The sequence below is a fragment of the Myotis davidii genome, unplaced genomic scaffold (genome assembly GCF_000327345.1).
Source record: "Myotis davidii unplaced genomic scaffold, ASM32734v1 scaffold575, whole genome shotgun sequence".
Classification (NCBI taxonomy): Eukaryota; Metazoa; Chordata; class Mammalia; order Chiroptera; family Vespertilionidae; genus Myotis; species Myotis davidii.
The window spans coordinates 6308165-6322375 of NW_006290306.1; positions in this window are offsets into that span (position 1 = coordinate 6308165).

Genomic DNA, 14211 nt, shown 5'->3' on the forward strand with positions numbered 1-14211 from the left:
TTAAAGTCATAATTTTTTCATGGTGAAGGGACTGGAGTCCGTGTTGATGAAAATCCTTGCTGGCTGTGGTGACTGGCAGTGGCTGCAGCAGCAGGGTGATTGGGCTGGTGCCTTCCCCTGATCAGCCCGGACACCTCCCACAAAGGGAGGCCAGACTTCGGCTTAGGCCCTATCCCCAAGGGGAGCAGGGAGCAGGCCCAAGCCATCACTAGGACATCCCCTGAGGGCTCCCAGTATGTGAGAGGGGGCAGGCTGGGCTGAGGGACACCCCCTCCCCCAATGCATGAATTTCGTGCACTGGGCCCCTAGTATATGCATAACACAGACACAGACAACAGTGTGGGGATGGCCACAGGGAAGAGGTGGCAGGGGGCTGGGTGGAGGTGGGCAAAAAGGGAGAAAATGGGGACATCTGTAATAGTGTCAACAATAAAAATAAAGTAAAAAAAGTTTATAGGTTAGGAGACATTTAAGGGGAGTCTTACTGGTTTGATGAGCATCAGTAGGTAAGAAAATTGACCCTGTTAGATAGTGATTTAAACTCATCAGCTGGGTGATGTTGAACAAGTTACTTCCCATCTCTGAGCCTTGGGTTCCTTATTTGTAAAGTGGATAATAAGACAATCTTGCATTGTTGTAAAGATTAAATGATTTAATTCAGGAAAAGTGCTTAATGTAGTGCCTGGCACACAGAAAGAGCTCAGTAAATACTAGTTCTTGTTTTCGCAGAGAGCCTAGTGATGGAATTATAAAAATAGGGGTAGATTAGCAAGCAAAGCTCAGATAAATATTTTAAAACTGTGGGATTAAATTCTGGCTCTGCCACTGAGAAATAAGGTGACCCTTGGATAATTATTTGACTTTTTGGAAACTTTAATGTATAAAGCACAGGCATGACATATTCTGTGAGTCCACAATATGTGGCTGTCTTTGTCATTTACTAGGCGGTACTCTTCTGATCTTAAAAACAATATCAGGCAGCACAAACAAAACTCAGGAAGAGGAAGCTAGAGATTGGACAACTAATGTGTCAATATTTTGATATATAGCAACAGCGGTTACTATTTTGGTACAAGAAACATCACACAAGGAAGGTGGTAGGATTTATGTAGCTGGTGGAGGCTTTTTGAGATCACTTGACTTTTTCTCAGTACCAAGATAGTTAAAGGTGGCTCAACATTTCATGGATGTGGCATGAGAAAGAAAAAGAGAGACAGTGTGAAAAATAAAGACTCGGGTGATGGGTGTGTTATGGGTATCTTGAGCGTAGTGATAGGTTTTCCCTCTCATAGTCATCACAGGAGATGACTGCTTTCCACCTCTGGGATTTGGTTAATTTCTCAGCTCTTTCCCATAGAATCAGATCCTAGGAAGGATCGCCCTCTAGAGGTCAAACGAAGTAGAGACTAACTGCAGATGAGATTAGCATCCATGAGGATTTGGGAGCTGAAACTCCTAATTTGAGTGGAGATGATTGTGGGTTCTGCAGAAGGGGTGGGACTTTGCCATGTCAGGCTAATTAGCATAATTCAGGTAATTAGGTAATCCAGCTTACTTCACCTCTGAGGCTTCCCCATTACATTCATTAAACAAAGCGGCAACTCTTTAATGACAAATCCCTTTCATAAGCAGGAAGTTCAAGAACACTAAACAGAAGACACAACAGTTAATCAGCAACGGCTGGCCCATTTCTATTTATTTACTGTCATCACTGCCACAAAGAGTGATTACTTTAACTATATGTGCACAATTTGGCTAATTTGTCAACTCTGGACAGAATGAATTAAAATGTCAGGTCCACTCAATTTCACTTGGGCTCCTCTTACACTGCCTGTTTACAAATGTCCTGAAGTAAATTGATGAAGTGCATGTAGATAAGACTGAGAAAGGCATGGTCACAGCTGTGGGTCTGAGGGTGGAGCATAGGGGAAGTCCTTTTGAAAATATAATCACACGGGTATTTAATAGGACATTTATGAATGCATGAACATAGTTAAAACTGACATCCAAATTTAGGAGAAAATTTAAATTTTTATTTTTCAATTTCAGTTTATTTTCAGTATTATTTTGTACTGGTTTCAGGTGTACAGTGTAGTGGTTAGATTATCATATACTTTACAAAGTGTTCCCCTGTCACCATACACAGTTATGACAGTATTATTGACTATACTCCCTATACTCCTTTCACCTTTTTACCCAGCCCACCCTCTGGCAACCATCAGTTCACTCTCTGTGTCTGAATCTGTTTATTTTATTTGTTTATTTTGTCCTTTAGATCCCACAAATAGGTGAAATCATGATATTTGTCTTTCTCTGGCTGGCTTATATCACTTAGCACAATTCCCTCTGAGTCCATCCTTACTGTCACAAAACGTAATATTTTCTTGCTTTTTATGGCCAAGTAGTATTCCATTGTGCATATATACCACAACATTTTTCTTTATCTAATCATCTAATAACTGACATCCAAATTTGAAGTATATTTTTATTTGAAATTTACTTCATAATAAAAGTCACACTCACTGAAGTTATTTTGTGTTGATCCACTTTGATCAATAAAGATCGAAAGCATTGGTTTTAATATTAGTAACTTTTCAGCTCTGAAAAATCATTTTCAGAGCAATATAATTTGTTGAAGTTGTGTAATCTATTTATATATGTAAATCCTTCATAAATTGGTAATACATAAGTAATGGAGCTTTGTAGTCAAGTTCTATGCTATTTATCATCAGTGTGTTTAGAAAATTGCACTAAAAAGGGAATAAATCGTATTTCTTTTAAGGTGTTATATTTCGAAGTGGATTTTCAGTTCCTCATTGAAAGTGGGTGGAAATCTGATTGGACCTTAACTATAAGCTCTTTTAAGACCACAAATTATAGGAGTCACAAAATCAGTAAACAAGAGTTATAATGTCAGTGAAATAAAAATCTGAAGTACCAGTACTTTTAAGGTCAGATGTGAAGTTGACTTGAAAGATGCAGCACTTACAGCTCAGGATATAGATTTGGATAACCAGAAGGAAAAAGAAAGACTTCTTTGGCTAAGCACAGAAATATTGGACAACTGACTTACGTTTAACAAGATACATGGAGAAGTATTTCTTTTGCATCACAGTTCTGAGGAATGAATGTAAACCCCTCATGATGGGTTTTTCAATTCAGCACTGTGCACAGAACAGCTCCTCCAATGCTGCAGTGCAATTGCAAACATCTAGTCAGCCTGTGGGTTACACCAAGAAAATACATGTAAACCCATTGACACACACACACACACACACACACACACACACACACACACATATATATATATATATATATATAGAGAGAGAGAGAGAGAGAGAAGTAATTAATTTATGTTATTTTAGACAAAATAGGTTAATGAGAAGAACATTCTAAATTTCTTCTGAGTGCTTAAGGAGGCTCTTGAGTTTGCTCAGTAGTGGTTGGATGGGGATGGGGTTAATAAGGACAGTTAATAAGGACTAAAAGAATCAAGAAGTCTGGAAAACCTGTGACTTTGGCATGGAAGTAGGAAGAGCTGGCATAAATGTTTCCTAGAGTATTGATTTTTATATTAAAGCATATTTTTTTTGTTTTGATAAGGGAGAAATGCCCACCGATTGACCTAAAGCTAAAGTGTTGTGCTGACAGGTTTGTTTCCCAGTAGCAGTATGATATTGACATAAAGAATTGTGTGTATGGAAGAGAGAAAGTAAGAAGAGAGAAAAATAGTGTTAGTGTTTGGGGGAAACCATGTTTTTCTTTTCTTTTTTTTTTCTGGAAGACAATCCCCTTACAAATCCTCTGTAAGTTTTAGAACTTGCAGTCAGTTGTTTCTAAGTTGTTTGTTTTCAAATAAAAAGTTCATACGTTGGTTTTCCATGAGTACCAATGCTTAACCATGTGGCAGAAGAATGATGAATGGTATCTAGACTCTAATGTGATACCTACTCCCACCCCTGCAAATGTCTTCTCTTCCTCCACTTCCAGCAATGAGAGAGGACTAGAATCCACTTGCCTCCTTCCATTCAAGCAGGACGTATCTACAGAAAAGCTTTTCAAAAGCAGACATATGAATCTATCTTTTCTCTCTCCTTTTTCCAGTCCTCATGTTTGTACTCAGCTCTTCCTGCAGTGGAGGATAATGGTTAAAAACTGGCTCTTAACTCAAGTGGAAAATGGTCCCTGGCATGATCAGAGATGTTCCTGAAAATCTGTTAGCATTTTCCATCAGCTCCCTGCATTTTCAGAGGTTTATAACTTGGTGGTAAAATGATTTATAAGCTCTGTAATGTAAGTTTATGAAAGGTGGGGAATCTCTTAGACATTATTTCAGTGGCTGAAAATATGGAGAAAAGTTGTTGCTAAACAAGGATACAGCCAATCTGTTAAATCTGATACCTTGAGAGAACTGAGAAAGAAGTAAGATAAATAACTCAGGAAGCAAAAATTCATTGAATGTGATGATTGCAAGTACTGACAAATAGGAACAATAGACACAAGCAGATATAACATGGCAGGCATAGAACTTTAGTACTTATTTGATGTTCCTAGAAGAGTATGCATATACATAAATATATACATACATATACAAATATTTATTTGTCCTACCTTCGAACTATTTTCAAGCATGACCATAGATTTCAAATATGCTCATATTTTGTAATACCTGATGACTGCACAATGTATTATGAGCTAAAATATGTGCTCCCCCCCCCCCACCAAATCTACAAAGGAGTAGAATGTTTTGGTAGAATGGTACATAAAAATATTCTTTGTTCATAAGTTAGGTGTAAATCTTCTAGGACCACCAGAACATTTTGTGAATTGAAGAGTTCCAAATAGCTTTTCTAAGTTTCTGACTTAAATAACCAGAGGAACTAGGAATGGAAGAATTCCAGTGTTGCCATAATAATTCTATTGAATTTCTGAAGCCCAACTGACAGTGGTAATTTTCGTTTGGAATATACACTTTTTAGTATTGATAAAGATTAGATATTAAACTGATTGCAAAAATTTAAGAGCAATGATTGTGTAATGTTATCTCTCCATATTATTTTAAGTGTAAATTTATAGAAACCTGCCAAAAGTCACTGGTGAATTAGTAGATAATATTGGGGCTCTGCCCAGACATTTTTGTATTCCTTTTTACTATTTTGGAATCCTCTTCTCTGTGAGTGTGCTTTCCCCCCAACAGTTACAGCTTTTCAGAGGTCTGCCGTTAGGCTACTGGGCACCTTTGCACAGAATTTATTTTCTCTGGGGGCTGTGCCAGTGACTGACAGGTGCAGAAGTGTGAAAGCCCCAAGTATTGGTCTTGAATGGGAACCACTCTGAGGTGTCATGGACACGCCAGAGCTCTCCAGCAGGGACAGGCTGACGTCGCCCTCTAGGGACTCTGCCTGGCATTGCACCTAGCTGAGCTTCCTCCCTTCTCTTTCTTACGTTTCCCCACTTCTTAAATCAATCCCTTGCACATTTCAACATCAGCTCTGGAAAACCAGATCTGAGACTGTGAAGGGACAAAATTCAGGAAATGTGCCAGGGTTTCTCTGAGCCTGTTTATTTTTGACTTGTAATAAATCATTGTGGGACCAATGGAAATCACAGTTCAGTGGCTCTACTCCCTGATGTCCTTGTTAACACCAGGAATTTTACACCTCATTGTTAATCCATTTAGTGGAGACCTTGGACGATTTTAGTATCAAATAACAGAAGTGTTACTTATACTGGCCAAAAAGAGAATATTTTTTGCCCACCTATTTGAAAAGTCAAATAGTAGACTTTCAGACACAGTGAAATCTAGGTGTCAGATGCTATAAATAATGACCAGGCATATGAAGATGAGCAGAGAGTTGAAGGTGCTGGTCTTGAATATTGGAGTGAGGCCGCCAGCCACCAGAAGGTGGAAGGGCAAGTCGTGTTACCTCCCCTGGAGCCTCTGGAGGAAAGGCCACCTTGCTGACACCTTGGTTTCAGTCCAGTGAAACTGACTTCAGACTTCTGCCCTCTAGAACCGTAAGAGAATACATTTCATTAAATATGTTTCTCTCGTTTTCTGGTTTTATTTTCTTCATGTTGGCTTTATTCTTGGGCAGGTTTTCCCTTGTGATGACAAAGATGGCATCATGCTATCTTAGCACCTTCTGGAAAAAAAAGGCTTATCCTTTCCAACAGTTCTAATAAAGGGACTAGAGTCAATTCTTTTTGAAACATATTGGGCCATCGATCCATCCCTGAGGCAGTAATTGTGGCCTGGAAATGGAATGCTCCTATTGGCTAATCTGGATCACATGCTCACTTCTGGAGCCTGGGGATCAGTGTGAGCTGGGTTCAGCTCATCTAATCATGTGGCCTAGGAGTTGGAAAAGGAATAGTTCCCCGAAGGAAGACCATGTGCTGACTTAGAGAGGGGGGCTGGACGTTGGCCAGGCCAAAACAATAAATGTCTCCTACAAAATTGTAAAATCTAATGGGCTTCAGAGTCTGTTTTTAAGAAGAGGGAACAATAAAATGAGCTTTAACTTACTTCACAGTATCAAATTCAATCCCTTGAATGAAATTAAAAATTATAAAGGTGAGGTAGGATTATAAGTTATCTTTCTCAGGTCTATGACTAAAGGACTATGTAGGGAGATATTACTAAAGTGTAAGTCATACCCTATTTTCTTCATTTTACCAGATATCGACTCCAATATGATTTTAAAGGAGTTTGGAGAATATTTCTTTGAGTTTTGCAGAAAGTCAGTCTCTGACCATGTGCTGATGACTCTAGCAGGAAATTTCTATAATTTTTGGAAAACTTGGGGCATTACAAACCAGCAAAGGAATGACATTTTAAGAGCTTTCAGACTTTTGCAAAACGTCACTGGAAGGGTAATAGTAGAGCAAGTACTTTTGCTCTCACTTTCTTAAAACTTGAGTTTTAAGTTTTCAGCAGATAATCAGCCAAGTAGGTAATTTGCTGGGAGATAATGGAGTAGACACTGAGAATTGCTCTTGTGCAAGTCTATTTATTTTTCAACAGGGAATATTTCTTTGTAAGGAGTACCACATTATGGGAGGACTTGGGGAATTTAATTATAAAGTTAAACAATAAACTCTTTAAATTGCTTTAATTTCCAAGGGATTCGACAATTCTATTAGTTGAGGTATATATAAGTAAATAAAACCCTGAAACATAAGAAAACCCTCCTACAAGAGGCAAAAGATTAGAAAGAGAGTACCCTGGGGCCCATGTAATCTAATGAAAAGAAGAATGAAAAAGTTGTCTTATAAAGTAGAAGAAGACAGTTGCCTTGTTTCCCAGACTCTGGGTGCATTAGGATCTGAATAATTGTTATATTTTGTAACACAGAGAAAACATAACAGATCATTTATCTTTCTAGCATACAAAGTCATCCTGAAAGGGCAAATGCTCTTGTTTAAATGCTACTTATATGTCACATCGATAGTAAAGTTAGAAGGGAGACACATACTCTCAGCATTGTGGGAGACATGGAATATAGCCATAGTTAGTGACCATAATCTATTAGGAATTATAAAACAGAGGGTGTTTTTCTTGACTATGATGTTGTTATCTACTCTTTTTGTTTTTAATTCTCACCCCCAGATAATTTTTCATTGATTTTTAGAGAGAGCGGAAGAGAGAAGGAAAGACAGAGAGAAACATCTATGTGAGAGAAACACATCGATTGGTTGCCTCCTGCACTCACCCTGACTAGGACCTGGGCCAGGGAGAAGCCTGTGACAGAGGCATGTGCCCTTGACCTGAATTGAACCTGGGACACTTTGATCCACAAGCTGATGCTCTATCCACTGAGCCAACTGGCTAGGGCATTACGTTGTTATCTACTTTTTTAGACATAGAATAATTAATGATGACATTCATTGATTGATTCATTCATTCATTTAGTAGAGATGAATGCACCTTTTCTCTGAGTAAGAAGAATGAGGATGGGCCAATGCATTGCACCACTTCTCATTCATGTAGACTTTTTCACAATGTTGCAGGCATCCCTGACTGTGAGGTGCCATTCCATTATTATTGTTGTCCTGGTTATAGATTGTCAGGATCCTTCCTTACCCAGATTAATGGAAACATTCAGAATGGTTATATCAGTTAATTAGTGCTGTTTGATAAAATACCCCAAAACTTGGTGGATTAAAACAATGATTTATTATTTCTTATGCTTCTAAGGATTGAGGGAGCAGGAGGACTCATTCAGAAAGTGACATTCAGCAAGCAGCGTTCAGCTGGAGGTCACCAGACTCACAGTGCAAGATGGCCTTACATACACATCTGGCGGGTGCTTCAGTTCGCTTCCAGTCTCATAACCCCTATGAGGCCAGATTAGCTTTCTATCAGGGCAATTTCTGGACAATTTTCCAAAAAAGGCAAATGCAGAAGCTCCAAGGTCTTTTTAGGCCTATGGGCTGGGACTTGCATAACGTCACTTTTGGCATCTTTCATTGGTTAAAGCAAGTCACGAGGCCAGCTCAAGTTCTGAATGTTGAAAAATCTACTAGAGTTTTGGATAAATAATCAACAAAGTCCCACCCAAAGGCACAATGTGCGATGGGAGGAATTTTAGGCCTTTGAGCAATCTACCACAATGGTGATCTGACAGATTGCCATTATTCTTCAGTTAATTTGGGTGTTTTAAAACTAAAGACCATGCCAGAACTGTGTTAAAAGGTTTGCTTGGAACAACATCAGAGTCCAAATCTCAGTAGAGTCTGCTTTTAACAATAAGTAGGTAAGGTCCTTCATAGAGCAAGTACAAGAGAATTCACAGGTTATTGTATTGGAAGGATATGTTGCATAGTGCCTTACATCACCTGTGAACAAAGGTGAAAGATAAAAATGGTACTCTATTTTGCCGACTCTTTTCAGACCCGTTGGATCAGAACAGCCTTACTCAAAGTGTGATTTAGGTATTAGAAGTAGCAGCAGCACTTGAGGGATGGTTAAGAAATGCAACTTGCAGGCTTCACCCAAAACCTACCGAGTTAGGATCTCTGGGGTGGGGCCCGGGAATCCGTATTTTTTTTAAAAAGTTTCCAGGAGATTTTTATTGAACACTAAAATTTGAGAAGTAGTGATTTAGATCAGACCTCTTTTGGATATAATCACTAGATTAGAGATACTTTTCTCAATCTCTTTTATTCATATATCTCGGGCCAATCCAATGATCTACATAAGATTGGATTCATTTAACAAAATCATCTAGTTCATTTCTCAAGAGGTTTGAAGCCTAGTGAGTCATTGATAATTATTATTAATATTTATCCTACTATATATTTAGGAAATCAATGATGAGAGATCTTATATTGTTTGTTTTGATTTGGGATTAGATGCATCACACAGGATTATTCCAAGAGGGCACCTTATAAACAACCGAGGGCGTTGAGCTTCGAGAACATATGTAGAGCTCATCTTGCTCAAAGGCAAAACAAATACATTCTGGCAAAGCCCAACCAAAGAGCATTACGCTTCTGAAAGGAACTTTACGGCAGACAGCTGTTTGCATTCATTTTCTAAAGGAAGGGATTTAGGCTCACTCACAAAAATAAACATGGCATTATTATCCAGAGTCTGTTTTTTTCTTCTAAGTAATGAAGAGTTCACTTATTGAAGTAGAAGAGACTCATCACAGACAATAATGTAGAAAAATCACTTGTTAAAAGAGATCGTCATTAATAACATTAATGATAATAGCTAATTTTATTAGTAAATTTTTGAAGGGATTTTTGTTAATCCAGGGATATATTTTCCATTTTAAATGAGGCAGTTTTCTCAGACTTATACTTAGTAGTCCAGAAATCATTGCAGGTTCCTGCGATGTTCACTACGTTTCAGCCCCAAGCCTTCCATGACCTCATTATTTTCATTGACCGTTCATCCATGTCCAGGCAGCCACTCCTCACACTTGGAATCATTGAGAATCCCCACAGACAGCGAAGAGTTAACTTTCATTCAGCAGGCTCGTAGAGTTTGAAGACAATTTTTGATTGTGACAAAGCAGAGGGTAGACTCTGTGGTAGTCTTGCCTCCAGATTTTCACAGATCCTCGCGTCAGGAGGTGAGTCAATTTCTCCTCCCCCTGAGTCTGAGTTGGTCTCTCTTTGACCAATTGAATGGGATAGAAGTGATTGTGAGTTCCGATGCCTAAATCTTTTTTTCTTCTTTTTTAAAAAATAATAGTTTAGTTTTCAATTACAGTTGATATACAATATTATATTAGTTTCAGGTGGACAACCCAGTGGTTAGACATTTATATAACTTATGAAATAATCACTCTGATAAACCTAGTACTCATCTGACACTATACTGTTTATTCTCCCTTCATGAAAGACTAAGGGACACTGGTAGTGGGACAATGGTTCCTGTGGGTTTGGGGTAGAATAAGTGTCAGCACCAGAAATATAAATTATTCCCACTCCCTGGATGACCTTTTCCATTTTGTAAAGGGCTGGTGCCAGCCCTAGCTGGTTTGGCTCAGTGGGTAGAGCGTTGACCTGCGGACCAAAGGATCCCAGGTTCAATTCTAGTCAAGGGCACATACTCAGGTGCAGGCTCCTCCCAGCCCAGGCCCTGGTTGGGGCTCATGCAGAAGGCAACCAATTGATGTGTTTCTCTCACATTGAGATTTCTCTCTGTCTCTCTCTTCCACTTTCTCTAAAAATCAACGAAAAAATATCCTCGAGTAAGGATTTAAAAATAAAAGCTGACTCCATCTCATCCTTCAACCTCAGTCCCTAAAAGCTGTACCTAATTATTTTCTATTTAACATTCGATGTATTTTCCTCTTAAGACTTATTACAATAAGGAGTTATTTTATGTATTTTTTGATCACTTGGTTGGTAAATCTCTTTGCTTCCTCAGCTCTAGTATAAACACCAGAACAGTCTGTCTGATTCACTGTAGTAATCCCAGCACTGACACCATACTTCACCCAGAGTGGGTGCTAAATTAAGATGTCGTAGGTAAATAAACAGACTTTCTGCAAGGCCAGGCCAGCAACCACGTGTCCCTGAAAGGCAGGCTCTTGTCGAGGCAAATAGCTGTGGATATAAACCTGTAGAACTTTCGATATAAACCTGTGGGCTTTTGAAAGCCATGCTTCTATGAGCAGAGCTGGGTATTGTTCTTGGTACCTTTAACGATGTGTACGTGGCCCCTCAGCTTAGAAAATGAGAGAAGTTGCAGGGATGAACCATTGTTTCATTCCACTTTCCTTCAAGTCTGTCTAGTACAAATGTGTTGGCTCCCTGGTGTGCTTAACTAACATCAGGATGTTTTCCTGAGTGGGCTCCACTGGGGAAATTAGTGTGCTTTCTTAGTGGGATTTTGTTTCTATTTCTTGGGCCATTCTAGTGAATCTGAGATGTCTTGGGCACTGGCTTGGGCACTGGCTAACTGGGGTATGGAAATTCTGGGGACCTATACAACATTTTGGGATCCTTTGAGCTGGAGTCAGTCTCTAATGGAACCCGCAATGGCATTTCAAGATATCATCAAGCTCAGAGAAAACTGTTCCCCCTCTCTGCCCAGCCCAGCGCATGGCGTGTGGAGGCAGACTTATTTTAAGGCATATTCACACATGTCCATGATTTCTGAGGCTTGGAAAGCCACAGAATAGTACAATGAATGGTACAAATAGTGGTTTATCCTGTGGTAGCTAGACTGTTTGGGTTCAAACGCTGTCTCTATCACTGAGTGGCAATATGACTTTGTGGAAGTGACTTGTAAGACCTGAGTGATTGCTTACTGATATTGGTGCCTGGGTTTACCTTAAGGAGCTAAATTCCATGCCCACAGAAGTCCCTTCCTTCTTGAACTTCTGAGACCAAAAGGCATTTATCATCTGGTAAATGTTATATATGAATATTCTCCTTATCAAGAAGACTCCAGTGTTCAGGTGTAGTATTGTTTATAATTAGTGAAGAAGCAATATTGCTTCTAGTGAAATATATTTGGCACAATATCCAGGCTTAGGGTCATGCTAGAATCAAGATGGCCCAGATCTCTGGCAGGGCAGCAGGTGCACAGGTAAGCAGGATTAGGCTGGCGTAGGGCCAGAGCTACAGCTTTTCATTTCATGTGATTTCCTTAGCTTAATCCACTGAGTTCTTTTTTCCTAAAGCAAACGTAAAACATATTGACCAAATAGTGCAAATGTAACTGAGACCATCTGGTGGAGTATTTATTTTCCTATTAGGCAAATACTGTTAATTTAAGTAGTCTCTGTTGTGAACATATTTTGATGTTAATAGCTAAAATACCTTTAACAAATAAGGTTGATACCACTCTCTTACATTTACTTCCTTATTTTACTGTCATATAATGTTTAACACAAATATAATATTTAAAACAAAAACATTTTGTTTTATAGCCTTTTCAATCACTGACAAACTTAAGTAGGAGGCTCAAAATAAAAACGTTCAAGATTGGGCTAATGATCTATCTCTTAGCTTATTTACCTAGTTAAAAGTCAAAATTAGCTGCAAATGAAATGATTCATATCATCAAATAGCAGCTAATAGTCTCTTCGGTGGGGTAGTACAAGAGACGAGATAAACACAGACAAATTTGTTGATAAGCTGTGTGACATTTTCCCATTTTCCTATACTTTATGTAGATTTTGCGTATGTTCTTCAAAACAAACATAGGCTTGTGTATTTTATTTACTCCTAAATTTGCCCAGCTGACATGGCTCAGTGGTTGAGCATTGGCCTATGATCCAGGAGGTCATGGTTCGATTCCTGGTCAAGGCACATGCTCGGGTTGCAGGCTCGATCCTCAGTGGGGGCATGCAGGAGGCAGCCAATTAATGATTCTCTCTCATCATTGACGTTTCTATCTCTCCCTCTCCCTTCCTCTCTGAAAACAATAAAAATATATACTTTTTAAAAAGTCCTAGATTCTTTATAAAATTTCTCTTTGGTATCCTCAGTGTGGTTTTTGCTTTTACCCTCAGACTAATCTCAAGATTAGTGACAAAATTGCTTTGGTTCCAAGGATTGCATCTCACACCTCATTATTCCAGGAAGGGAGACTGATTTTTGTGTTTATTTTTTAGGAATAAAGAACACTTTCTCATAACAGCAGGACACTTTTTGACCTGTATGTGCACCACACTTTGTACTGACCTCAGGTCAGGATAGCCAAAGGAAACAATGTAAAGTGTTGTGTGGATATTGTGATATGATATGGACTAGGTAAGTGACCTTTAAACCTCTGAATATTCTTGTCATGTTTGATAAGGATGAGAGTTGACATTAAGGGCAGTCATCCCCAGATGAAGTGTTTGTCAAGAGATTTGCGTTTATGGAAAATTTAGAGTCATAATCACGTGGCCCAATAAATTAATAAAGTTAATAAAGCATCTTACATAGACTGTCATAGGGTTGCAAACAAAATTTAACGCAGCCCAAGTGGTCATTAACTTAAAGGCTTGTAATCTTCTTTTGAAAGCTCTGACTGCAGACTGCCTTCTAAAATGGTCAAAATGTATGTATTTGACTATAACAAATACTTTCTCAAAGTGATTTTCCTCCATAAATAAGATTTCACCGGCCTATTCCTAAGCTTATTCTGTTAATTTCACCCATTGTGTTCTGAGGTCCTGCAGGGCAGGAGAATGATGTTATGTTTCACTGGCATAAGGTAGTCTGTGTAGAGATTTGTCTGGGAAATCTTCACAAGAATGGCTGCAACTTCACCAAGGTTTCTGGGCAGCCCGGCAGCTCTGTAACGGACAGTCCTGGAGGGAGGAGGTCCTTTGTGGGCCTCTGAAGGAAGCTGGTGAGAAACGGCTCCGAGGTCATAGAAGTCTTTTGAAGTTGCTCCAGTCTTCAAACAAACAGGAAATGAACTCTTCCAGTGTATAATCAAAGAGTACATTTCAAACATAGTTTTTCAATGGGAAATATCTTTGGGGCCATATTCAGTCTTATTTACTATATAAAGTCTCTGTTGCCACCAAACAGCGTCAGGAGGGCTGAGTTCAGCGAGGGTGGGACTGTGGTATCGTGGAAATCGTATGGTACCATGACTCAGGAAACATGGCTTCCAGGTGCGCAGTGGCACTAACTTCCTGTGCAGGGTTGGGAGTGGGAATGAGTCTCTACCTTACTTTTCTTTGAAGGCATGTCTTGTACATTCTCCTGCTCCTCCTCCTCCTATTGTGATTGTTTCTTGAGTGC